Below are 25,597 nucleotides of genomic sequence, written 5' to 3'. Positions count from 1 at the left end.
AGCCCGCTTGAGCTGCTGTACCGCTCTTGTTTACAGAAGCTACCTGCCCACAACAACAACAAGGTATGGGGGGTTTGTGAACGCGTGTGTCAATGTTTTGACTTAAAACTTTAGTAACTGCAGCAATTCATATTCTTGGTTCTTTCGGTGAAGTCACGGACATAGGAAATTTAGTAAAAATAACAGATAATAAAATTACTAAAAGTAAACAATTGTAAATAAATAAATAAAACCCCACGACGTTTCGATCGCAACACAAATGGCCTTTATTTGATTTTATTATCTGTTGTTATTGTCTATCTACGTGACTTTACCGAAAGAACCAAGAATACGTGTGGAAATGTGTATCGGTCAAAGACGCTGCACGCGTGCTGATGTTGACTCTAAATGTGGAGGGGAAACCCGGGAGATTCGGAGGAAAATCCACGCGACCACGGAGAGAGAGACACGCAAACCCCAAATATACAGCAGCAGGCGTCAGGGTCGGGATCGAACCCACGACTTCCTGTATACCAGGCGAGGTAGTTAACATCTCACCACGGAGAGAGAGAGACACGCAAACTCCAAATATACAGCAGCAGCAGGCGTCAGGGTCGGGATCGAACCCACGACTTCCTGTATACCAGGCGAGGTAGTTAACATCTCACCACGGAGAGAGAGAGAGAGACACGCAAACTCCAAATATACAGCAGCAGGCGTCAGGGTCGGGATCGAACCCACGACTTCCTGTATACCAGGTGAGGTAGTTAACATCTCACCACGGAGAGAGAGACACGCAAACCCCAAATATACAGCAGCAGGCGTCAGGGTCGGGATCGAACCCACGACTTCCTGTATACCAGGCGAGGTAGTTAACATCTCACCACGGAGAGAGAGACACGCAAACTCCAAATATACAGCAGCAGCAGGCGTCAGGGTCGGGATCGAACCCACGACTTCCTGTACACCAGGCGAGGTAGTTAACATCTCACCACGGAGAGAGAGAGAGAGAGACACGCAAACTCCAAATATACAGCAGCAGGCGTCAGGGTCAGGATCGAACCCACGACTTCCTGTATACCAGGTGAGGTAGTTAACATCTCACCACGGAGATACGAGGGCTTCCAGGCATATTTATGACCATTTGCCCTCTCATTGTGTGCAATAACAGCCTGTGTGATGAATTTGGGAAACTTTTTCACTACATCATGAATATATGAATAAGTATAGACGTGTAAGTCACGTGTGACTGTGTATATGCATTACTCTGTGTCTGACGTGTAGGTGGTGTGGATATAATTTTTTTCTGTCTGCAGCTGTCGCTTGGTCTGATGGAGCAAAGGCGCTCAGCACAGCTCGGTACGGCAAGGCAACAATGCGACCAGCGTGGATACAGCACGGAGCGGACTGGAAATTTGACACAGCACCAGAGAACACACACAGGAGAGAAACCCTTCAAGTGCAGTGTGTGTGGGAAGGCATTTTCATGGCCATCAGTTCTTCAGATCCACCAGAGAACACACACAGGAGAGAAACCCTTCAAGTGCAGTGTGTGTGGGAAGGCGTTTTCACGGTCATTTGCTATTAAAACACACAAGAGAACACACACGGGAGAGAAACCCTTCAAGTGCAGTGTGTGTGGGAAGGCGTTTGCACAATCACCGCATCTTCAAGCACACCAGAGAACCCACACGGGAGAGAAACCCTTCAAGTGCAGTGTGTGTGGGAAGGCATTTTCACTGTCATCTTCTCTTATAAAACACCAGAGAACACACACGGGAGAGAAACCCTTCAAGTGCAGTGTGTGTGGGAAGGCATTTTCACGGTCATCTTCTCTTAAAAAACACCAGAGAACACACACAGGAGAGAAACCCTTCAAGTGCACTGTGTGTGGGAAGGCATTTACACAGTCATCAAATCTTAAAAAACACCAGAGAACACACACAGGAGAGAAACCCTTCAAGTGCAGTGTGTGTGGGAAGGCATTTTCACGGTCATCTTCTCTTATAAAACACCAGAGAACACACACGGGAGAGAAACCCTTTAAGTGCAGTGTGTGTGGGAAGGCGTTTTCACGGTCATTTGCTATTAAAACACACCAGAGAACACACACGGGAGAGAAACCCTTCAAGTGCAGTGTCTGTGGGAAGGCGTTTGCACAGTCATCTGCTCTTGTAAAACACCAGAGAACACACACGGGAGAGAAACCCTTCAGGTGCACTCCGTGCGGGAAGGCGTTTGCACAGTCATCAAATCTTCATGTACATCAGAGAACACACAAGCATCACAAGATCCACCAGGAGTGGAGTCTGAAAGCTTGTGAAAGTCAAAGTGCTGCAATGAGCCCATCCCTCATCAAACAAGAACCAGAAGAAAATCCCAGCTTGGACACTTTTAAGGTAACGAGGTGAAATATGAAGAGGTGAAGGTGGAATATGAAGAAGTGATGGTGAAGAGTGAAGAAGTGAAGGTAAAATGTGAAGAAGTGATGGTGAAGAGTGAAGAAGTGAAGGTAAAATGTGAAGATGAAGGTTCAACTCCAAAATGGGACCTTCACATCGATGGCAACGTGAAGCAGGAGGAGAATTCTGACTGTGAGGCAGAGCGAGGCAACTCCCAGCAGCAGTTTGTGGAAGTGGAGCTGTGTGTGGACTTCCTCTGAGACAATACAAAGTCAAATGGAGACCCGGGAAATGTGTAAGCCAGTGACGATGCCGCTCCAATAGATGCACCTTTGTCACAGGCCTTTAATGACAAGAATGTGAAGTTGAACACTCAGTTCCTAGGTTCAACCTGCAGGGTAAGGGTGGCCAGTCTTTGTGGACCTGTGTGTTGGGTAGATCTCTAACCAGCAGTGAGAGCCAATAAGCTCCCAAGCATTCACGATGTTATAATTGCTTTCACATGGTGCTTACTTAATCCGCTCAGCAACTCTGAGTTTTGCATCGTATCTTGTCTCAAACACTCGAAACATCCCCAAGTGGCAGCTGCCCCTGTGTGGCACAAGGTGGTGGCCCTGCACCGGCCTGCGTGTGGACAAGAGTCTGTCAGTGGGGGGCGATGGTTGATCTGTCATCTCAGTTGTGGAGTTTGTAGGTAATGTTTAGAATTTGCTACATTTTTGACCCAGACGCCAACATGCAAAGGCCTACTCGTTTTGAATTGCACAATTGTGTGTTTCACATCCACTGTTCAGTAGAGGGTGCATTCTTGAAATAGCTCCTTGTTAATAAGATGTTATCTAAACTAAATTATTCAATTTTGGAAGAACGTAATCCACCAGGTAGGGTGTTGACTTGTGTTGGCTGACTCTGTGTTGTGTTGCATTATATTTCTAAGTTCACTATGTTTGTTTTCTCATTCACTTGTACCTGACGATGGTTGCTTGTGTTCCAATCGAAACGTCGTTTTCTATTAAATTTCGTTCTACATGAGTTTACTGAAAAAACCAGAGAATAAGATGTTATCTGATGCAGTATATTTCACTGCACTAATTCAATTTTGTGCATATGCCTGTCAATAATTTAGAATGAATACTTGTCTGATTGTGTGCGTACATGTAACACACACTGTACGTACACAGAGTGTACACACACACAGTGTACACACACAGTGTACACACACACACTGCGCACACACAATAATGTCCACGTTGTAGTTGCTGAGCTCACACACCCAAGGGGTCTCTGTTCAAGAGATGGAGCAATGAAAATGGATCTAAATCAACTTAAACTCCAACCCCGCTCTGTGACGTCACCACTCAGCATTACGTCATCCGCGTGAAACACCAGGGGAGGTGTACCTCGCTAGTGACGTCATGTCGCCAAGGATGTCACCCCCCGTCCCCCGCGCTCTTGAACGTGACGTCACCTCCGCCTCGGTCACTGCAGACATCGTTCCAGTTGCCAATCCTTATTTGGGCAAAGCCACGACCAGTGACTGGCGGCTCATTAACATAAAGAGTTCGTTAAAGACGTCACCAGTATATTGCGACGGTCTCATTAACATAATTTATTCATACGTACCCAGGAAGTGACGTCATGTCACCTACTACCGCGTGACGTCACGAGGTGACAAGAAGCTGTCGCTCCGCGCGTGCAGTGAAATACGAGGTGAGAAATTCTCATCGTGGTGGTTGTTGTTGTTGTGGTTGTTGTTGTGGTTGTTGTTGTTGTTTACCAAGGTAGAGCCTCGCTCTCTCTCTCGTAGGGATGCCAATAGAGCAGCAGCAGCAGCTTGTGAATCGATGTCCAAGTTGGAACTTTACAACGCGGGGCCTAGACACGCGGGGCCTTGCCTCCTGCCCTCGCCTGGTCGCGTTTGCTTTAATTCCCTCCCTTAAGTTTAATTTGTCTTCACGCGGCTCGCTACTTTGTCACTTTGGTTTATTGTAGATATTAACGCAGTTTTTTTTTCGCTTTTTTACCAGCCCAAGCCCGCTTGAGCTGCTGTACCGCTCTTGTTTACAGAAGCTACCTGCCCACAACAACAACAAGGTGGGTTTTGTCAACGTGTGTCTCGGTGTTTTGACTTAAAACTTTCGTGACTGCAGCAATTCATATTCTTGGTTATTTCGGTAAAGTCACGGAGATTAAAAAGAATAACAGATAATAATGTTAAATAAAATAAAAAAAATGCAAATAAAGAATAAACCCACGACGTTTCGATCGCAACACAAGTGGTGTTTTTTTAATTTAATTTCATGATCTGTTATTTTTATTTCCTATCTACGTGACTTTACCGAAAGAACCAAGACTCCGTGTGTCAATGTCTGTCTGTCAAAGACGCTGAATGTGGAGGGAAAAACCGGGCAGTGTGTGACAGTGTAAAGTATATTAACTCTGATGAACACGGAGGTTGTAACAAAACAATAGTTTATTTTAGTTTTCCTCTGGAACTCTTTATAAGAGTCGAAGCAGGAAGTTAGCACAGCACACACACGTGCAGCAGCTGACGTCAGATCTGTTCATCCCATCATTCAAGGACATCTGAGCCTGGCTTCATACCTCTAAGTTGCCACTGAACAACATTCCTGCTGCTGCGGAGGGAGCTGGTAGGAACGTCGGGTTGCTCGCTCAATGGCCTGCAGGGTCAACGGCGGCGTGGTGTATTCCGCAAATATGCCGACTGTGAGGGCGGGCACAAGCCGGCGTGAGTAGGTGAAACGTTGAGTTTTATAAGGGCACCACGGGGTGACCAGCCCCTCCCCACCCAGCCCCACCCTCCCCACCCAGCCCCTCCCCACCCAGCCCCACCCCTCCCACCCCCCACCCAGCCCCACCCTCCCCACCCAGCCCCTCCCCACCCTCCCCTCCCCACCCAGCCCCTCCCTCCCCACCCAGCCCCTCCCTGCACGACGGACGGACGGACACAATAATCCCCTGTGGGCTGGTGTAACTAGGAGGTTCCTACCAGTGACAATGTTGCCAATTGCTTCGTTTTTATTTGGCGAGTCCTGTTCTCTCCCGTGACGAGGTGGATCCGCACGACGATGTGTGTGAAGTGACTGTCATCGACAACACGATGTGTGTGTGAAGTGACTGTCATCGACTATACGATGTGTGTGTGAAGTGACTGTCATCGACAACACGATGTGTGTGTGAAGTGACTGTCATCGACTATACGATGTGTGTGTAAAGTGACTGTCATCGACAACACGATGTGTGTGTGAAGTGACTGTCATCGACAACACGATGTGTGTGTGAAGTGACTGTCATCGACAACACGACGATGAGGTTTCGACGTGTATCCCACCGGCGAGGGTGGCGAATGGTGTCGTGGCTCTGGGGGCGGAGGGGCGTGAGATGTGGCTCACATTTCCTGAATGACTTGGTCAAGGTGCCACGTGCACTTGCATCTCACAGCGCGATTTGGGCAATTAGAACACACAACGGAATTGATTACACCTGCTTGCTTCATCAATTAAAGCCCATCGAGAATCAATTATTCTAAATGTGTTTGTGTGCATCGATTAGGGGCCGTCATTAAATGACGTCACGCACCTGGCGTGACGTCATTTATGGACGGCCCCTTAACTACTTTTCATAGAGGATTTCACCACGGCCGCAGCCGTGTGTGTGTAGGTGAGTGTCTGTGTGTGTGTAGGTGTGTGTCACTGTGTGTGTGGTTAGTGTCTGTGTGTGTAGGTGAGTGTCTGTGTGTGTGTAGGTGTGTGTCACTGTGTGTGTGGTGAGTGTCTGTGTGTGTAGGTGAGTGTCTGTGTGTGTGTAGGTGAGTGTCTGTATGTGTAGGTGAGTGTCTGTGTGTGTGTAGGTGTGTGTCACTGTGTGTGTAGGTGTGTGTCACTGTGTGTGTAGGTGAGTGTCTGTGTGTGTAGGTGAGTGTCTGTGTGTAGGTGTGAGATGCCCCTGTAGTTGTTACAGACTGTAACAACTACAGGGGCATCTCACTCCTCAGTGTGCCGGGTAAGGTCCTGGCAAGGATTATTCAACATCGCCTTGCTAGGCACGCTGAGGAGGGGCTTGCGGAGCCCCAATGCGGTTTCAGGAAAGGGCGGTCCTGCACAGATGCCATATTTTCTGTCCGTCTGCTACAGCAGAGGTGTAGGGAATTCCAAAAAGACCTACATCTCTGCTTTATTGACCTGGTCAAGGCCTATGATACCATCAGTAGGACTGGACTCTGGGTTATTCTTCGTGCTTTCGGAGTCCCTGACCCTCTGCTCACGATCATTAAGGACCTTCATGATGGTGAGCGGGCCCGGGTAAAACTACGCGGCCGGGAGTCGGAGCCTTTCCCTGTACACCTTGGGGTGCGACAGGGATGTCCTCTGGCTCCCACATTATTTAACATCTATTTTGACCGCGTAGTTCGTGAAGCCTTCAATAGCTGTACGGGGGAATTTCCGTTTGGTACAGATATAATGGGAGGCTGATCGACGCCCGGGTGCGATCAAGGGATGGCTCCCTATTGGTCAACCACGTTATGTATGCCGATGATTTGGTAATAGCTGCTCATTCAGAAGAGGAGTTGGAGGCGCTGCTGCTGAGACTGGAGCGTGCCACTAAGAGGTGGGGCCTTACCATCAGCCCCACCAAAACCAAGCACCTGCCTGGGTATTTTGTACCATCGGACACTCCACCCCCACAACTCCCAATTGGTGATGGGGCAGTTGTGGAGAGAGTGGAGAGTTTCCCATACCTGGGCAGTGTGCTTATGACCGGCTCCAGTCTATCAGCAGAGGTCTCACTCCGAATCAGTCGAGCGGCAATATCTTTTCATCGGTTGTGTAACGCTGTGTGGAAGCTACCTGGTCTGTCGCTCCGCACGAAGCTTCAGGTCTTCTCGGCCACGGTCATTCCCTCCCTTCTCTACGCTTGCGAGACGTGGACCCCCCTGGTGGAGCATCTTCGCCGGTTGGAAACATTTAGGCTGGCCTGCCTACGATCCATCCTGGGTTTAACCAGGCTGGATTGTGTGAGGAGCTCACAAATCCTTGAAAGATCTGGGCAAGGTCCCATCAGTGAGCTCCTCCGGCAGGCAAGGCTGCGTTGGCTGGGTCATGTAGCCCGCATGCCCAGCCACCGCATGCCTAAACAGCTTTTGTTCGGCCGGATCGAGGGGGCTAGACGGGCGCGGCACGGGCTGGAGAAGAGATGGAGTGATGTGGTACAGGAGGACGTGGAGCTGAGTGGACTTGCCGATGACTGGTACCAGCGGTGTCAAGATCGGCCTCAGTGGAGGAGGCTCGTGAAGGACGCTACTGGGCAGTTGGAGGCAGTCGCCCTCCAACAACAACGGAGGGCGGAGGGAGCGACGCTCACAACAACGAGCGGAGCGCCGGGTGGCTAAAGCACAGCAAGTTGGCACAGTAGGGGGCACAGGTGGTGCATCAGCCAGTCATCTCGGTCATCTCGGTCAGGTCGACCAGTGGCACCTGGGTCTGCCCCGTGACCTCCTGCCAGCGGGGCGTTCGACACTTCACGTGGCCTCAAGGTGCACTTGGCCTGGCACAAGCATCGTTGGTGACGTCACCGCCACTTAGTGGCGCATGGCGGTGTTTGTTGTCACTGTGTGTGCTAGGTGAGTGTCTGTGTGTGTGTAGGTGAGTGTCTGTGGTGTGTGAGGTGTGTGTCGTCACTGTGTGTGGTGGTGAGTGTCCTGTGTGTGTGTAGGTGTGTGTCACTGTGTGTGTAGGTGAGTGTCTGTGTGTGTGTAGGTGTGGTGTCACTGTGTGTGTGTAGGTGAGTGTCTGTGTGTGTGTAGGTGAGTGTGTCTGTGTGCGTGTAGGTGTGTTGTCACTTGTGTGGTGTATGAGTGTCTGTGTGTGTTGGTGGAGAGTGTCACTGTGTGTGGTAGGTGAGTGTCTGTGTGTGTGTAGGGGTGGGTCACTGTGTGTGTAGTGGTGTATGTGTTGTGTAGGTGAGTGTCTGTGTGTGTGTAGGTGAGTGTCTGTGTGTGTAGGTGAGGTCTGTGTGTGTGGTGAGTGTCTGTGTGTGTGTAGGTGAGTGTCTGTGTGTGTAGGTGTGTTCACTGTGTGTTAGGTGAGTGTCTGTGTGTGTAGGTGAGTGTCTGTGTGTGTGTAGGTGAGTGTCTGTGTGTGTAGGTGAGTGTCTGTGTGTGTAGTGTGTGTCACTGTGTGTGTGGTGAGTGTCTGTGTGTGTGTAGGTGTGTGTCACTGTGTGTGTAGGTGAGTGTCTGTGTGTGTAGGTGAGTGTCTGTGTGTGTAGGTGAGTGTCTGTGTGTGTGTAGGTGAGTGTCTGGTGTGTAGGTGAGTGTCTGTGTGTGTGTAGTGAGTGTCTGTGTGTGTGTAGGTGAGTGTCTGTGTGTGTGTAGGTGAGTGTCTGTGTGTGTGTAGGTGAGTGTCTGTGTGTGTAGGTGAGTGTCTGTGTGTGTAGGTGAGTGTCTGTGTGTGTCAGTGTGTGTGTAGGGGATGTGTCACTGTGGTGTAGGTGTGTGTCCGTGGTGGTGTGTAGGTGAGTGTCTGTGTGTGGTAGGTGAGTGTCTGTGTGGTGTAGGTGTGTCCACTGTGTGTGTGTAGGTGAGGTCTGTGTGTGTAGGTGTGTGTCACTGTGTGTGTGTAGTTGAGTGTCTGTGTGTGTGTTGGTGAGTGTCTGTGTCGTGTAGGTGAGTGTCTGTGTGTGTAGGTGTGTGTCAATGTGTGTGTGTAGGTGAGTGTCTGTGTGTGTAGGTGTGTGTCCTGTGTGTGTGTAGGGAGTGTCTGTGTGTGTGTAGGTGAGTGTAGGTGTGTGTCACTGTGTGTGTTAGGTGAGTGTCTGTGTGTGTAGGTGTGTGTCACTGTGTGTGTGTAGGTGAGTGTCTGTGTGTGTAGGTGAGTGTCTGTGTGGTGTAGGTGAGTGTCTGTGTGTGTAGGTGTGTGTCACTGTGTGTGTGTAGGTGAGTGTCTGTGTGTGTAGGTGTGTGTCACTGTGTGTGTAGGTGAGTGTCTGTGTGTGTGTAGGTGAGTGTCTGTGTGTGTGTAGGTGTGTGTCTGTGTGTGTAGGTGTGTGTCACTGTGTGTGTAGGTGAGTTGTCTGTGTGTGTGTAGGTGGAGTGTCTGTGTGTTGTGTAGGTGTGTGTCACTGTGTGTGTAGGTGAGTGTCTGTGTGTGTGTAGGTGAGTGTCTGTGTGTGTGTAGGTGAGTGTCTGTGTGTGTAGGTGTGTGTCACTGTGTGTGTAGGTGAGTGTCACTGTGTGTGTGGTGAGTGTCTGTGTGTGTGTAGGTGAGTGTCACTGTGTGTGTAGGTGAGTGTCACTGTGTGTGGTGGATGTCTGTGGTTGTAGGTGAGTGTCTGGTGTGTGTAGGTGTGTGTCACTGTGTGTGTGGTAGGTGAGGTCTGTGTGTTAGGTGTGTGTCACTGTGTGTGTGTAGGTGAGTGTCTGTGTGTGTTGGTGAGTGTCTGTGTGTGTAGGTGAGTGTCTGTGTGTGTAGGTGTGTGTCAATGTGTGTGTGTAGGTAGTGTCTGTGTGTGTAGGTGTGTGTCACTGTGTGTGTAGGTGAGTGTCTGTGTGTGTGTAGGTGAGTGTCTGTGTGTGTAGGTGAGTGTCTGTGTGTGTAGGTGTGTGTCACTGTGTGTGTTAGGTGAGTGTCTGTGGTGTAGGTGTGTCACTGTGTGTGTGTAGGTGAGTGTCTGTGTGTGTAGGTGAGTGTCTGTGTGTGTGTAGGTGAGTGTCTGTGTGTGTAGGTGTGTGTCACTGTGTGTGTGTAGGTGAGTGTCTGTGTGTGTAGGTGTTGGTCACTGTGTGTGTAGGTGGTGTCTGTGTGTGTGTAGGTGAGTGTCTGTGTGTGTGTAGTGTGTCTGTGTGTGTAGTGTTGTGTCACTGTGTGTGTAGGTGAGTGTCTGTGTGTGTGTAGGTGAGTGTCTGTGTGTGTGTAGTGTGTGTCACTGTGTGTGTAGGTGAGTGTCTGTGTGTGTGTAGGTGAGTGTCTGTGTGTGTGTAGGTGAGTGTCTGTGTGTGTAGGTGTGTCACTGTGTGTGTAGGTGAGTGTCACTGTGTGTGTGGTGAGTGTCTGTGTGTGTGTAGGTGAGTGTCACTGTGTGTGTAGGTGAGTGTCACTGTGTGTGGTGAGTGTCTGTGTGTGTGTAGGTGAGTGTCACTGTGTGTGTGGTGAGTGTCTGTGTGTGTGTAGGTGTGTGGTCACTGTGTGTAGGTGAGTGTCACTGTGTGTGTGGTGAGTGTCTGTGTGTGTGTAGGTGTGTGTCACTGTGTGTGTGGTGAGTGTCTGTGTGTGTGTAGGTGTGTGTCTGTGTGTGTAGGTGTGTGTCTGTGTGTGTAGGTGTTGTCTGTGTGTGTGTAGGTGTGTCTGTGTGGTGTAGGTGAGTGTCTGTGTGTGTAGGTGAGTGTCTGTGTGTGTAGGTGAGTGTCTGTGTGTGTAGGTGAGTGTCTGTGTGTGTAGGTGTGTCTGGTGTGTTAGGTGTGTGTCTGTGTGTGTGTAGGTGTGTGTCACTGTGTGTGTGTAGGTGAGTGTCTGTGTGTGTGTAGGTGTGTGTCACTGTGTGTAGGTGTGTGTCACTGTGTGTGTGGTGAGTGTCTGTGTGTGTAGGTGTGTGTCACTGTGTGTGTAGGTGAGTGTCACTGTGTGTGGTGAGTGTCTGTGTGTGTGTAGGTGTGTGTCACTGTGTGTGTGGTGAGTGTCTGTGTGTGTGTAGGTGTGTGTCACTGTGTGTGTGGTGAGTGTCTGTGTGTGTGTAGGTGAGTCTCTGTGTGTGTAGGTGTGTGTCACTGTGTGTGTGGTGAGTGTCTGTGTGTGTAGGTGAGTGTCTGTGTGTGTGTAGGTGAGTGTCTGTGTGTGTGTAGGTGAGTGTCACTGTGTGTGTGGTGAGTGTCTGTGTGTGTGTAGGTGTGTGTCACTGTGTGTGTAGGTGAGTGTCTGTGTGTGTAGGTGAGTGTCTGTGTGTGTAGGTGTGTGTCTGTGTGTGTAGGTGTGTGTCTGTGTGTGTGTAGGTGTGTGTCACTGTGGGTGTGTAGGTGAGTTCTGTGTGTGTGTAGGTGTGTGTCACTGTGTGTAGTTGTGTGTCACTGTGTGTGTGGTGAGTGTCTGTGTGTGTAGGTGTGTGTCACTGTGTGTGTGTAGGTGTGTGTCACTGTGTGTGGTGGTGAGTGTCTGTGTGTGTAGGTGTGTGTCACTGTGTGTGGTGAGTGTCTGTGTGTGTAGGTGAGTGTCTGTGTGTGTGGTAGTGTGCTGTGTGTGTAGGTGAGTGTCTGTGTGTGTGTAGGTGAGTGTCTGTGTGTGTGGTGAGTGTCTGTGTGTGTGTAGGTGAGTGTCACTGTGTGTGTGTGAGTGTCTGTGTGTGTGTAGGTGAGTGTCTGTGTGTGTAGGTGAGTGTCTGTGTGTAGGTGTGTGTCACTGTGTGTGTAGGTGAGTGTCTGTGTGTGTAGGTGTGTGTCACTGTGTGTAGGTGTGTGTCACTGTGTGTGTGGTGAGTGTCTGTGTGTGTGTAGTGTGTGTCTGTGTGTGTGTAGGTGTGTGTCACTGTGTGTGTAGGTGAGTGTCTGTGTGTGTGTAGGTGAGTGTCTGTGTGTGTGTAGGTGTGTGTCACTGTGTGTGTAGGTGAGTGTCTGTGTGTGTAGGTGAGTGTCTGTGTGTAGGTGTGTGTCACTGTGTTGTAGGTGAGTGTCTGTGTGTGTGTAGGTGTGTGTCACTGTGTGTAGGTGTGTGTCACTGTGTGTGGTGAGTGTCTGTGTGTGTAGGTGAGTGTCACTGTGTGTGTGGTGAGTGTCTGTGTGTGTGTAGGTGTGTGTCACTGTGTGTGTGGTGAGTGTCTGTGTGTGTGTAGGTGTGTGTCACTGTGTGTGTGGTGAGTGTCTGTGTGTGTGTAGGTGAGTGTCTGTGTGTGTAGGTGTGTGTCACTGTGTGTGTGGTGAGTGTCTGTGTGTGTGTAGGTGAGTGTCTGTGTGTGTGTAGGTGAGTGTCACTGTGTGTGTGGTGAGTGTCTGTGTGTGTAGGTGTGTGTCCTGTGTGTGTAGGTGAGTGTCTGTGTGTGTAGGTGAGTGTCTGTGTGTGTAGGTGTGTGTCTGTGTGTGTGTAGGTGTGTGTCACTGTGTGTGTGTAGGTGAGTGTCTGTGTGTGTGTAGGTGTGTGTCACTGTGTGTAGGTGTGTCACTGTGTGTGTGGTGAGTGTCTGGTGTGTAGGTGTGTGTCACTGTGTGTGTGTAGGTGTGTGTCACTGTGTGTGTGGTGAGTGTCTGTGTGTGTAGGTGTGTGTCACTGTGTGTGTGGTGAGGTCTGTGTGTGTGTGTAGGTGAGTGTCTGTGTGTGTGTAGGTGAGTGTCTGTGTGTGTAGGTGAGTGTCTGTTGTGTAAGTGTCTGTGTGTGTGGTGAGTGTCTGTGTTGTGTAGGTGAGTGTCACTGTGTGTGTGGTGAGTGTCTGTGTGTGTGTAGGTGAGTGTCTGTGTGTGTAGGTGAGTGTCTGTGTGTAGGTGTGTGGTCACTGTGTGTGTAGTGAGTGTCTGCTGTGTGGTGTAGGTGTGTGTCACTGTGGTGTGGTGTGTGTCACTGTGTGTGTGTAGGTTGAGTGTCTTGTGTGTGTAGGTGTGTGTCTGTGTGTGTGTAGGTGTGTGTCACTGTGTGTGTAGGTGAGTGTCTGTGTGTGTGTAGGTGAGTGTCCTGTGTGTGTGTAGGTGTGTGTCACTGTGTGTGTAGGTGTAGTGTCTGTGTGTGTAGGTGAGTGTCTGTGTGTAGGTGTGTGTCACTGTGTGTGTAGGTGAGTGTCTGTGTGTGGTGGTAGGTGTGTGTCACTGTGTGAGGTGTGTGTCACTGTGTGGTGTGGTGAGTGTCTGTGTGTGTGTAGGTGGTGTGTCACTGTGTGTGTAGGTGAGTGTATGTGTGTGTGTAGGTGTAGGTGTCCTGTGTGTGTGTAGGTGTGTGCCCACTGTGTGTGTGGTGAGTGTCTGTGTGTGTGTAGGTGTGTGTCCACTGTGTGTGTAGGTGAGTGTATGTGTGTGTAGGTCAGTGTCTGTGTGTGTGTAGGTGTGTCACTGTGTGTGTAGGTGAGTGTCTGTGTGTGTGTAGGTGTGTGCCACTGTGTGTGTGGTGAGTGTCTGTGTGTGTAGGTGTGTCACTGTGTGTGTAGGTGAGTGTCTGTGTGTGTGTAGGTGTGTGTCACTGTGTGTAGGTGAGTGTCTGTGTGTGTGTAGGTGTGTGTCACTGTGTGTGTGGTGAGTGTCTGTGTGTGTAGGGTGTGTCACTGTGTGTGTAGTGAGTGTCTGTGTGTAGGTGTGTGTCACTGTGTATGTGGTGAGTGTCTCTGTGTGTGTAGGTGTGTGTCACTGTGTGTGTGGTGATGTATGCGTGTGTAGGTGTGTGTCACTGTGTGTGTGGTGAGTGTCTGTGTGTGTGTAGGTGTGTGTCACTGTGTGTGTGTGTGTAGGTGTGTGTCACTGTGTGTGTGGGAGTGTCTGTGTGTGTAGGTGTGTGTCACTGTGTGTGGTGAGTGTCTGTGTGTGTGTAGGTGTGTCACTGTGTGTAGGTGTGTGTCACTGTGTGTGTGGTGAGTGTCTGTGTGTGTGTAGGTGAGTGTCACTGTGTGTGTGGTGAGTGTCGTGTGTGTGTAGGTGTGTGTCACTGTGTGTGTGGTGAGTGTCTGTGTGTGTGTAGGTGTGTTCACTGTGTGTGTGGTGAGTGTCTGTGTGTGTGTAGTGTCTGTGTGTGTAGGTGTGTGTCACTGTTGTGTGGTGAGTGTCTGTGTGTGTGTAGGTGAGTGTCTGTGTGTGTGTAGGTGAGTGTCACTGTGTGTGTGGTGAGTGTCTGTGTGTGTGGGTGTGTGTCACTGTGTGTGAGGTGAGTGTGTGTGTAGGTGAGTGTCTGTGTGTAGGTGTGTGTCTGTGTGTGGTTGTGTCTGTGTGTGTGTAGGTGTGGTTCACTGTGTGTGTGTAGGTGAGTGTCTGTGTGTGGTAGGTGTGTGTCACTGTGTGTAGGTGTGTCACTGTGTTGTGGTGAGTGTCTGTGTGTGTAGGTGTGTGTCACTGTGTTGTGTAGGTGTGTGTCACTGTGTGTGTGGTGAGTGTCTGTGTGTGTGTAGGTGTGTCACTGTGTGTGTGGTGAGTGTCTGTGTGTAGGTGAGTGTCTGTGTGTGTGTAGGTGAGTGTCTGTGTGTAGGTGAGTGTCTGTGTGTTGTAGGTGAGTGTCTGTGTGTGTGGTGAGTGTCTGTGTGTGTGTAGGTGAGTGTCACTGTGTGTGTGGTGAGTGTCTGTGTGTGTGTAGGTGAGTGTCTGTGTGTAGGTGAGTGTCTGTGTGTAGGTGTGTGTCACTGTGTGTGTAGTGAGTGTCTGTGGTGTGTAGGTGTGTTCACTGTGTGTAGGTGTGTGTCACTGTGTGGTGGTGAGTGTCTGTGTGTGGTAGGTGTGTGTCTGTCTGTGTGTAGGTGTGTGTCACTGTGTGTGTAGGTGAGTGTCTGTGTGTGTGTAGGTGGTGTCTGTGGTGTGTAGGTGTGTGTCACTGTGTGTGTAGGTGAGTGTCTGTGTGTAGGTGAGTGTCTGTGTGTAGTGTGTGTCACTGTGTGTGTAGGTGAGTGTGTGTGTGTGTAGGTGTGTGTCACTGTGGTAGGTGTGTGTCACTGTGTGTGTGGTGAGTGTCTGTGTGTGTGTAGGTGTGTGTCACTGTGTGTGTAGGTGAGTGTCTGTGTGTGTAGGTGAGTGTCTGTGTGTGTAGGTGTGTGCCACTGTGTGTGTGGTGAGTGTCTGTGTGTGTGGGGTGTGTCACTGTGTGTGTAGGTGAGTGTCTGTGTGTAGGTCATGTCTGTGTGTGTGTAGTGTGTGTCACTGTGTGTGTAGGTGAGTGTCTGTGTGTGTGTAGGTGGTGCACTGTGTGTGTGTGGTGAGTGTCTGTGTGTGTGTAGGTGTGTGTCACTGTGTGTGTAGGTGAGTGTCTGTGTGTGTGTAGTGTGTGTCACTGTGTGTGTAGGTGAGTGTCTGTGTGTGTGTAGGTGTGTGTCACTGTGTGTGTGTGGTGAGTGTCTGTGTGTGTGTAGGTGTGTGTCACTGTGTGTGTAGGTGAGTGTCTGTGTGTAGGTGTGTGTCACTGTGTATGTGGTGAGTGTCTCTGTGTGTGTAGGTGTGTGTCACTGTGTGTGTGGTGAGTGTCTGCGTGTGTAGGGGTGTGTCACTGTTGTGTGTGGTGAGTGTCTGTGTGTGTGTAGGTGTGTGTCACTGTGTGTGTGGTGAGTGTGTGTGTGTAGGTGTGTGGTCACTGTGTGTGTGGTGAGTGTCTGTGTGTGTAGGTGTGTGTCACCTGTGTGTGGTGAGTGTCTGTGTGTGTAGCTGAGTGTCACTGTGTGTGTAGCTGAGTGTCACTGTGTGTGTAGCTGAGTGTCACTGTGTGTGTAGCTGAGTGTCACTGTGTGTGTAGCTGAGTGTCACTGTGGTGTGTAGGTGAGTGTCACTGTGTGTGTGTAGCTGTGTGTGTGTAGCTGAATATCACTGTGTGTGTGTAGCGAGTGTCACTGTTTGTAGATGAGTGTCACTGTGTGTAGCTGAGTGTCACTGTGTGTAGCTGAGTGTCACTGTGTGTAGCTGAGTGTCACTGTGTGTAGCTGAGTGTCACTGTGTGTAGCTGAGTGTCACTGTGTGTAGCTGAGTGTCACTGTGTGTAGCTGTGTGTGTGTAGCTGAGTGTCACTGTGTGTAGCTGAGTGTCACTGTGTGTAGCTGTGTGTGTGTAGGTGAGTGTCACTGTGTGTAGCTGAGTGTCACTGTGTATAGCTGAGTGTCACTGTGTGTAGCCGAGTGTCACTGTGTGTAGCTGTGTGTGTGGCTGAGTGTCACTGTGTGTAGCTGAGTGTCACTGTGTGTAGCTGTGTGTGTGTAGCTGAGTGTCACTGTGTATAGCTGAGTGTCACTGTGTGTAGCCGAGTGTCACTGTGTGTAGGTGTGTGTGTGTAGCTGAGTGTCACTGTGTGTAGCTGTGTGTGTGTAGCTGAGTGTCACTGTGTGTAGGTGTGTGTGTGTAGCTGAGTGTCACTGTGTGTAGCTGAGTGTCACTGTGTGTAGCTGAGTGTCACTGTGTGTAGCTGTGTGTGTGTAGCTGAGTGTCACTGTGTATAAGCTGAGTGTCACTGTGTGTAGCCGAGTGTCACTGTGTGTAGGTGTGTGTGTGTAGCTGAGTGTCACTGTGTGTAGCTGTGTGTGTGTAGCTGAGTGTCACTGTGTGTAGGCGTGTGTGTGTAGCTGAGTGTCACTGTGTGTAGCTGAGTGTCACTGTGTGTGTAGCTGCTGCTGCGTGTGACGAGGTGGTCTGGCTCGACTCGTCACAGCGGCACTGTGACACTCCGCGAGATGGCGCGCGCCAGCACCTCGGCCACGCGGCAGACGGCGCCATGTGGCGCGCGCGTCCACCGCTGGGCACCGCCGCACCGCCCCCTCCTCCGCATTGCTGCTGCTCTCACGGCGGCCTTCTTCGACTCGCGAGTGGGGGTAAGAGAGAGAAGCCGGGCTCGTCGAGAAGCCGGGCTCGTCGCGCGGCGTTGTGACGGGGGGGGGGGGGGGCTGCGGTGGCGATGTCGGGTCAATGAGTGGCAACGCGTCGCTGTGAAGATCGTCGAGGGAGAAGTCTGCATGCTGCTGCTGCTGCTGCGTTCGCTCGCGCGGGTCACGGTGCCGCCGGGCGGCTCTCCGTCCACGCGCCGTCCGTGCGTCCGTCTGCCTGCCCGATGGCCGCAGGGCGCTGTCCGCGGACACGATCTGCGGCAAGATTCCGGGACTGACGCCACAGCAGCGGGCGCTGTGCCGGAGCCACCCGGACGCGATGGTCGCGGTCGGCGAGGGCGCGCGCCTGGGAATCGGCGAGTGCCGGCACCAGTTCCGATTCAGCCGCTGGAATTGCTCGGCGCTGGGGGAGGAGACGGTGTTCGGCCAGGAGCTCCCAGGCGGTGAGCGCCCCGACTCGGCGTCAGTTCGGCAGAGGGGCGGACCCGCGGTGTGCGGTCACCCTGTGCGTCTCTCTCTGAATTCTAGAACTCGCAACGCGCCACGTTTCTTATTTATTTAAAAGTTTTTTCATTTCTCAATCATGGGCAGTCCTCTGCCTAGAACAGGAAAAAGAACAGGAGAAATCATGACCACAACCCGAGCCGGTGATCCTGTTGTAACAACCAGTGCCTGCACCACTCTCCCTGACAGCAGGTGCACCGAGTATGAAACACGAGAGACACATCCTGCACACAACCTTTGAGCGAACAAGTTTACCGTCGCCAGGGAAGAAACATGAATCCGCCTACCCTCGCAGCGGAGGCCGTCCTCAAACTCTGTGCCACACGGGGGTGGAGGCCACCGCCATTTCTCATTTGCAGCGTCACTGCCCACCATCTCTGTCTCCACCTACACCACCCTTTCCAACGGCCGACATGCAGGTGCCCTTAATCACTCTCCCGCGCGCCGCCCACAGGGCCGCCTCCTTCACGGCGCTTACGACGGCCCACGCCTGAGCCCAGACCTCCCCCGCCCTCTGTCTGAACATCCCCCAAATTATATTAGGCAATGTGGCCTTTACTGGACAAAAATGAGGCCGCAGAGGCCGACATAACTCCCACACCTCCCGAGCAAATGGGCACTGAGGGTGCGGGCCAATCTTCGGGAACACATGAACCGTCTTTATTCCGGCCTGTCCCAGGCCGCCAGCCAGGATAAATCCCATTGCCTTTTCGTCAGGGCTGGCGATGTTACGTTTTTCTAAAGTAGTCGGTGCACGGCACCCCGTGCACCTGGCACCTCTGTACCAGCCTCCTGCTTAGACGTCTCCGCCAGGACGTCCCTGGGAATCCACGACGCGCGTGTCTGGGCCGGCTCACGCCTCACGACGTGTTCGCTTGCCGCGGTGCACGACCACCCCTGAGGCCAAGCCACGGGGGTGCCGGCAACGAAGCCCCTGGCCACCGCAGGAGCCACGCCTGCCTGTGCCGTATGTAACGAGGCTTCCACCTGGAGTCCATTGGAGAAATACAGGCGCAGCGTGTCGCAGACCAGGATCGTGGCGAGGGTGCACGTGATATTCGGGGCGCCCCTCCCACCGTTCTCGACGCTTTATTATTACACATCGTTTCCCGTTCCACTCGGCCCATCGCGCCCCCCCCCCCCCCCCCCCTCCCCAGATGAACCTGAAGAACATTCGCTGCAGTCTTTTCGCCATTTGCGCGCCCCGGCGAGATCACGTAGGCCCGGTAGATAAGTGCCGGGAGGATTTCCACCCTCGGGACCAACATTCTACCATCCATTGGAAGGCGCCTGTCCGCCCGGCCGGCCGGCCTGCCCCTCACCGCCCTCTCCCTTCCCATCCAATGCTTCGTCGCCGAGTCCTGCCAACAGAAGCTGACCCCTAGGATCTTGATCGCCTCTCCCAGCACCGTTATACCGGTCGACGGCCCTCGAATAGCCTGGGGTCACTGAAGATCAGCATCTCACTCTTCCTCACATTTACGTTAGATCCCGAGGCCAAAAATAATCTATCCGCGAGTCCTAGGGCCTCCCATACCGAGGAGACATCCCCACAGGAAATGACGACATCGTCCATATACATGGCTATTTTTGCTGGCTCCCTACACCCCTTTAATCCGCTGATTTCCCCTGACCGCCTGGGCAAAGGGCTCCATTCACAATATGAATAACACCGGTGACATAGGGAGACACCCCTGTCGCACACCTGACCCAGTTGGTATCTCCTCAGAGAGGACTCCATTTATCAGCAGGCTGCCCGTGAGCTTATGATGCAGCAGTTGCCTTATCCAGCCGATCAATTGTTTCCCCACCCCCATCACCGCGACCCCGCGTCTCCCCCCCCCCACCTCCCACGCGTCCCTGCTCCACCACCCTGCTGCTCACACCGCCCCCCCCCCCCCCCCGTGCGTGGGCTCCCCGACACGAGCAGGTAGCCGAGAAGCGGCCTTCGCGCACGCCGTGATGGCGGCGGCCGTGGCGTACGCCATCACGGCGGCGTGCGGCCGGGGCGACCGGAGCTGGTGTGGCTGCGACGGCGCCAAGCAGGGCGGCTTCTACGATGCACAGGGCGGCTGCTCGGCCGACCTCAGCCACAGCCTCGAGTTCTCGCGCCTCTTCGTGGACGCGCGCGAGGTCCAGCGGAGCGCGCGCACGCTCATGAACCTGCACAACAACGCCGCCGGGCGCAAGGTGTCCAGCGATTTCCCCACACCAAGCACTCCTCCAGATCCAATCCAACGCAGGCGCTGAAAACAAAATCACCCCCCTCCCCACTCTCTCCCCCCCCCCCTTCCCACCCCCCATTATCCTACCTCTTCTCCTCGTCATTTTTCCGGCACAATGCTTATTTTTAGCTAAGGAAAGCTGTCTCGAGTGCGGACCAATTAACTTCAAGGACAGTGCATATCATTATCATCATCAGAGTTGTTTCTTTTTGTTTGCATTTTGACTGCTTGTGTTGTGAGTTCTTGTGGTTCTTGCAAACATGATGTCAGTTTTTGTACCAGTTGAAAGGGTAAAAACCTATCACTATATTTTGCCACTGGTAAAGGAGGTGTCTCATAGTGTAAATGGGGTTGTTGCTGGGCTCTGGTCCAATCACGCGGCCCGGGGTATTGGGGGGCGGAGCCTGGTCTGCGGGGCAGTGTGGGAGGGGCCACCGTTCACCTCGGCTCCAATGGGAGGCGAGGTGAATGGGGGCGGAGCCAGCGGGGCATTATGGGAAGGCCGGATCTGACGATCCGGAAGGGAGGAGTCAGGATCACGTGGGGGGAATGTATATTAGTGGGAGCCCGGAAGAGATCGGGGCAGTCGTGGAAGTTGAGAGGCTGAGCCACGCTGGGTGGTGAGAGAGAGATCCGCGCCATCGGCCACGTGGCCGAAGGTCCTCAGCACGCCGTCGGCCAGCGGGGTGCGGAGTGCGGGAGTAGAGGAGCTAACGGAGGAGCGTGCGTGGCACGCGAGAGGAGACGACGCTGGTCCGTGGAGGAGACCAGCGGGGTGCGGAGAAGAACCTAAATAGAAGACAAGCGGAGACCAGCAGTGGCTGACAGAGTCTTTTATTACATGTTTGTGTGTTGCCATAAAGGCTCATATATTGGAAAACTCCAGCACAATTGCCGCTGGTGTAATAAAATTATTAAAGTCAAAGTCTGTCTCTGTCTCTCTGTGTCTCTCTGTGTCTCTCTCTGTCTCTCTCTGTCTCTCTCTGTCTTTCTGTCTCCCCCCCCCCCCCCCCACTTGTCCCCACCTACCTCCCCGATGCTCTCCTGCCCTCTCGTCTCTCTCTCCCCCCCACGTGCCGCCAGGTGCTGGAGGAGAAGATGAAGCCGGTGTGCAAGTGCCACGGAGTGTTGGGCTCGTGCACCACCAGGACGTGCTGGGCCACGCTGCCCCAGTTCCGCGAGGTGGGCTCCGCGCTCAAGCGCAAGTACGACGAGGCGGTCCACGTGGAGCCGGTGCACGCCGGCCGCTACCGCCACCGCTACCCCCCGCCTTCCTCCAGGCGAGGCGCTCGCGCGGCCACCGCAAGCCGCTCCACACGGAGCTCGTGTTCACCGAGAGCTCGCCTAGCTACTGCGAGGAGGACCGGCTGACGGGCAGCGTGGGCACGCGCGGCCGCCCGTGCGACCGCACGTCGCCGCGCGCCGACGGCTGCGAGCTGCTGTGCTGCGGCCGCGGCTACGACACGCGCCGGTACACGCGCTCGTGGCATTGCAAGTGCGAGTTCCGCTGGTGCTGCTACGTGCGCTGCAGCACGAGCAGCGAGGGGGCGGAGGAGTACACGTGCAAGTGACGGCGGCGGCGGCTTGCTGGGAAGCTGGGGCCCCGACTAATCCGCCGGCTCGATCGCTCGCCCCGTCGACTGTCGGCCGTGGCCCCCACGGGCCTCGCCCCTGGCAACAACAATCATGGCCGGACAAAATTGTCAGCGGATGTCGCTGCATGATGGCGCGGCTGTCGTTCCGCACCTCGCAGTTGCCCTCAACTCCCCTCCCTCACTCCACCCCACCCACCGCCACCCTGCGTGATTGCCGACGGGGTGGGGGGGGGCGCCAGGCGGATCCCTGCAAGAGTGAGATCTGCAATCGGCTCCCGAGCCTGGGACAAAGTAGCCACCGAGATCTCAGCATGATGGGAGAGAGAGGAGGAGTCGGTGACTCGTCCACATCGCTCACCCTGCCCTGCCCCTCCCCCCCACCACCACCTCTGCCCCTCCAACCACATGCCGCTTCTCCCACTCAGATTTGCTGACCACGAGGACCCACAAGTTCTGTATGTCGCCGGCACCGAGTGCAGCATCTCCCAGTGAATCCCAGCGTCCCCCCCCCCCCCCCCCCCGGCGAGCATTTCCCTCGTCGAACACGGGGGAAATGCGTGGACTCGATGATCTCGTGTTTTACAGGGAAAGGTGCGCATGGAAGGGCGGCAGATGGTCCAAAAATGTGTGGTTAAATATTTTTTGCATGATTAATAACATATTTCCAATGATTACTAAGTGTGTACCCCTCATCACGGTTGAAATTATGTCTGTGTTTGTAAATTTGGATGGCCTCGTATACAAACCTTTGATGGTAGCCAGAGGGTTTGCAGAGCACCTTAGTCTCGGAAAAAAACAATATCATGAGAGCCCACCGCGTTGTAGCAATGATCGGCAAAGGCGGAAGACTCAATTTTGCCGTGTTTCAAATCTTGCTTGTGCTCGCGGACACGATCAGAGACATGACGTTTCGTTTCCCCAATGTAACAATCACCACAGCTGCAACTCAGTTTATAGACTCCAGGGTATTGCAAGTCAGGGATGACATCCTTCACAGATGGGCTCTCATAATATTGTTTTTCCGAGACTAAGGTGCTCTGCAAACCCTCTGGATACCATCAAAGGTTTGTACACGAAGCCATTCAGATATACAAACACAGACATAATTTCAACCGTGATGATGGGTACAAACTTAGTAATCATTGGAAAGATGTTATTAACCATGCAAAAAAAGATTTAACTACACATTTTTGGACCATTTTATCTGACAGGCACTATTTTACTTTACCGAGTGTTGACATCCCCAGCGTTTAACAGTACTCTCCTTTTTCGTATTTGATTGTCAGCCAACACTGGTGAAAACAACATGGGCATTTTCGTTCTCTTCTGTCATGTGCACCAACAGGGGCTTGCGCACAAACACGTCCACGTCGACGTCTACGTACACCTCTTTTAGCACCCCCCCCCCCTCCCAATACGTTCCATTCATTGGCTACCACATTCTGATAAGCTCCCCCCCTCCTCCCCCTTAACTTGTATGACCCCAAGAACACCATCCCCACCGTCATACATGGAGGTGGAAACATTATGCTTTGGGGGTGTTTATCTGCTAAGGGGACAGGACAACTTCACCGCATCAAAGGGACGATGGACGGGGCCATGTACCGTCAAATCTTGGGTGAGAACCTCCTTCCCTCAGCCAGGGCATTGAAAATGGGTCGTGGATGGGTATTCCAGCATGACAATGACCCAAAACACACGGCCAATGCAACAAAGGAGTGGCTCAAGAAGAAGCACATTAAGGTCCTGGAGTGGCCTAGCCAGTCTCCAGACCTTAATCCCATAGAAAATATGTGGAGGGAGCTGAAGGTTCGAGTTGCCAAACGTCAGCCTCGAAACCTTAATGACTTGGAGAAGATCTCCAAAGAGGAGTGGGACAAAATCCCTCCTGAGATATGTGCAAACCTGGTGGGCAACTACAAGAAACGTCTGACCTCTGTGATTGCCAACAAGGGTTTTGCCACCAAGTACTAAGTCATGTTTTGCAGAGGGGGTCAAATACTTATTTCCCTCATTAAAATGCAAATCAATTTATAACATTTTTGACGCGTTTTTCTGGATTTTGTTGTTGTTTTTCTGTCTCTCACTGTTCAAATAAACCTACCATTAAAATTATAGACTGATCATTTCTTTGTCAGTGGGCAAACGTACAAAATCAGCAGGGGATAAATACTTTTTTCCCTCACTGTATATATGATGGTAATTTTAGCTGATGGAACAGGAAATAATCGTGATTAAATGTATGTAAGTATACATTAATACAGTATATATAAAGTAGAAACAAGCGGAGTGCCACATGAGGCAGTTTATCTCTTGGATAAATCATACCAAAATAACGGGTACGTAACTTTCTTAGGGTGATATTGCATCTAAGCTGATACTTTTGTCTAGACGACTAAATGCGACATTAAACTAAGAACGAGTCAGGCTGTCGTCGCTGCAGCGTCATTTATTCACAACTTACACATTCAGTGCATTCTCTAATGAAAATACGAAATGCAGTAAATCCTACTACACAGTCAGTAGCTACTACTGGCTCAGTAGATACTACTGTACAGTCCGTCGAGACAACTACAGAATCAATAGATACTACTTCCTCTGTTGTATGTAGGGCGTGTAGCTATATATAACTACGTGGGGGTAAAGATATGTTTTGAGGGGGGAGTCAACAATTTCCAGAAACCTTTGACATCAACTATTTACCGCACACTTTCTTTAACTTTTCACGTGAGGTCCAGGCACACCAGGAGGTCCCATAGGACCCTGAGACCCTGGCACACCCTGAACAAACACAGACACAGCTTTAATAAAAACGAGTATTGTATTTAAATGCCACACATTCATACATGTCAACCCATTCGGCTTACCCCTATTCTTGTACAGGGAAATTTTGATTTCCAGCTCCATACGGCGTGCAGCCGTTTCAATACGACAAACACGTTCAGCAGGAGACAACACGCCCGTTGAGCACGCGCTAGCTCGGCCACCTACTTGCTGCCCTGCAACGCAGTTACCCTTCACGCAAGTTGCCCAACTCGTGCAATCATCTCTGCGTAGGCCACGAGGTTCGTGCCGCCAGCGGCCGGCAGCGAAGTGAAGGGTGAACTCGAACGGCACTGCCTGGTCTACCGCTCACCGCTCGCGGCAGCGCAGCTACCGTCGAGTGCACAGGCGGTGCAACTGCGCCGGTGCGCCGGAGGGGTCGAAGCACCCGGGTGCGAACAGAGGGGGGCGGGTAGTTGCAAGCCCCGTGCCGGCAATGGTACGACGCTGACGGACGGTGAGCGGCGGCGGGTTCTGCGCCGCTACGTTGCTGGGGCAGTGCACCTCACGCGCTCGTGCGCAAGGCGCCGCACGGCGCAGTTGCCCAATCACACTTGGCTCGGTCGCGTGTCTCTTTGGAGAAGTTCCATCGTTACACGCCTCGTTCACCAAATGTGGTTTGACGTTTACACTACGAGACATCTCCTTTACCGGTGGCAAAATAGTGATAGGTTTTTACCCTTTTCAACTGGTACAACAACTGACACCTTTATACAAGGCATCATGTTTGCAATAACCACAACACAAGCAGTCAAAATGCAAACAAGAAACAACTCTGATGATGATAATGATATGCACTGTCCTTGAAGTTGATTGGTCCACACCCGAGACAGCTTTCCTTAGAGCCCGGTCACCATTGGTGTTGGACCAGATGACACCAAAAGGCGTACAACTCAAAGACAGCGCACTATCAGAGTATTGAGAGCTCGGGGTAAGCATTTACACTATGAGACATCTCCTTTACCAGTGGCAAAATATAGTGCTAGGTTTTTACCCTTTCAACTGGTACTGTCTCGGATGTGGACCAATCAACTTCAAGGACAGTGCATATCATTATCATCATCAGAGTTGTTTCTTTTTGTTCGCATTTTGACTGCTTGTATTGTGGTTATTGCAAACATGATGGACTTATGGCACTTGTTTTTATTAAACTCTTGAATAAGATTTGGTTATAACTGTTGATGTTATGTAGCTGTAGATGTGACACAAACTATTGCTTTCTGAAAGATCTTGTAAAAAACAAGGGCAAAATTCACTTGTTTTAAAGTTTAATGATAACAGACCACTTTGCATTACTTATAACTCCTGTTAAAAATGTTCATGAGGTAAAGATATTTAACTCATGGAAATGTAAGGTATTCTATACAGTTTGTTCAATGTTATCTGACTGAATGAAAGGCAGAATTGCGTTTTAGAGTTGTTCACGTCTGCCTGAGTGGCTTATATTTGGTTACATTGTCATTTGAAAAATAAAGTTAATTGTGGCAATGACATTTTTTTATAACAGTGTGTGTGTTTTCACGTAACTTTTGTGGTGAAAAAAATAATGTCGGAAGGGACTATTGGCCCCCGGGCATCTTCATTTGAT

At 51.8% G+C, this 25,597-nt stretch overlaps 1 pseudogene; it reads left to right on the top strand.

Annotated features, from left to right (window-relative positions):
* Positions 1-21,682, top strand: LOC133362410 (protein Wnt-7b-like; annotated as a pseudogene).
* The last annotated feature ends 3,915 nt before the right edge of the window (positions 21,683-25,597 follow it).

The sequence above is a fragment of the Lethenteron reissneri genome, unplaced genomic scaffold, assembly GCF_015708825.2.
Source record: "Lethenteron reissneri isolate LAM-NWPU_2019-01 unplaced genomic scaffold, ASM1570882v1 scaffold_1468, whole genome shotgun sequence".
NCBI classification, from domain to species: domain Eukaryota; kingdom Metazoa; phylum Chordata; class Hyperoartia; order Petromyzontiformes; family Petromyzontidae; genus Lethenteron; species Lethenteron reissneri.
Note: the sequence above shows the minus strand (reverse complement) of the source record. Positions and strands in the feature narration are given on the sequence as shown.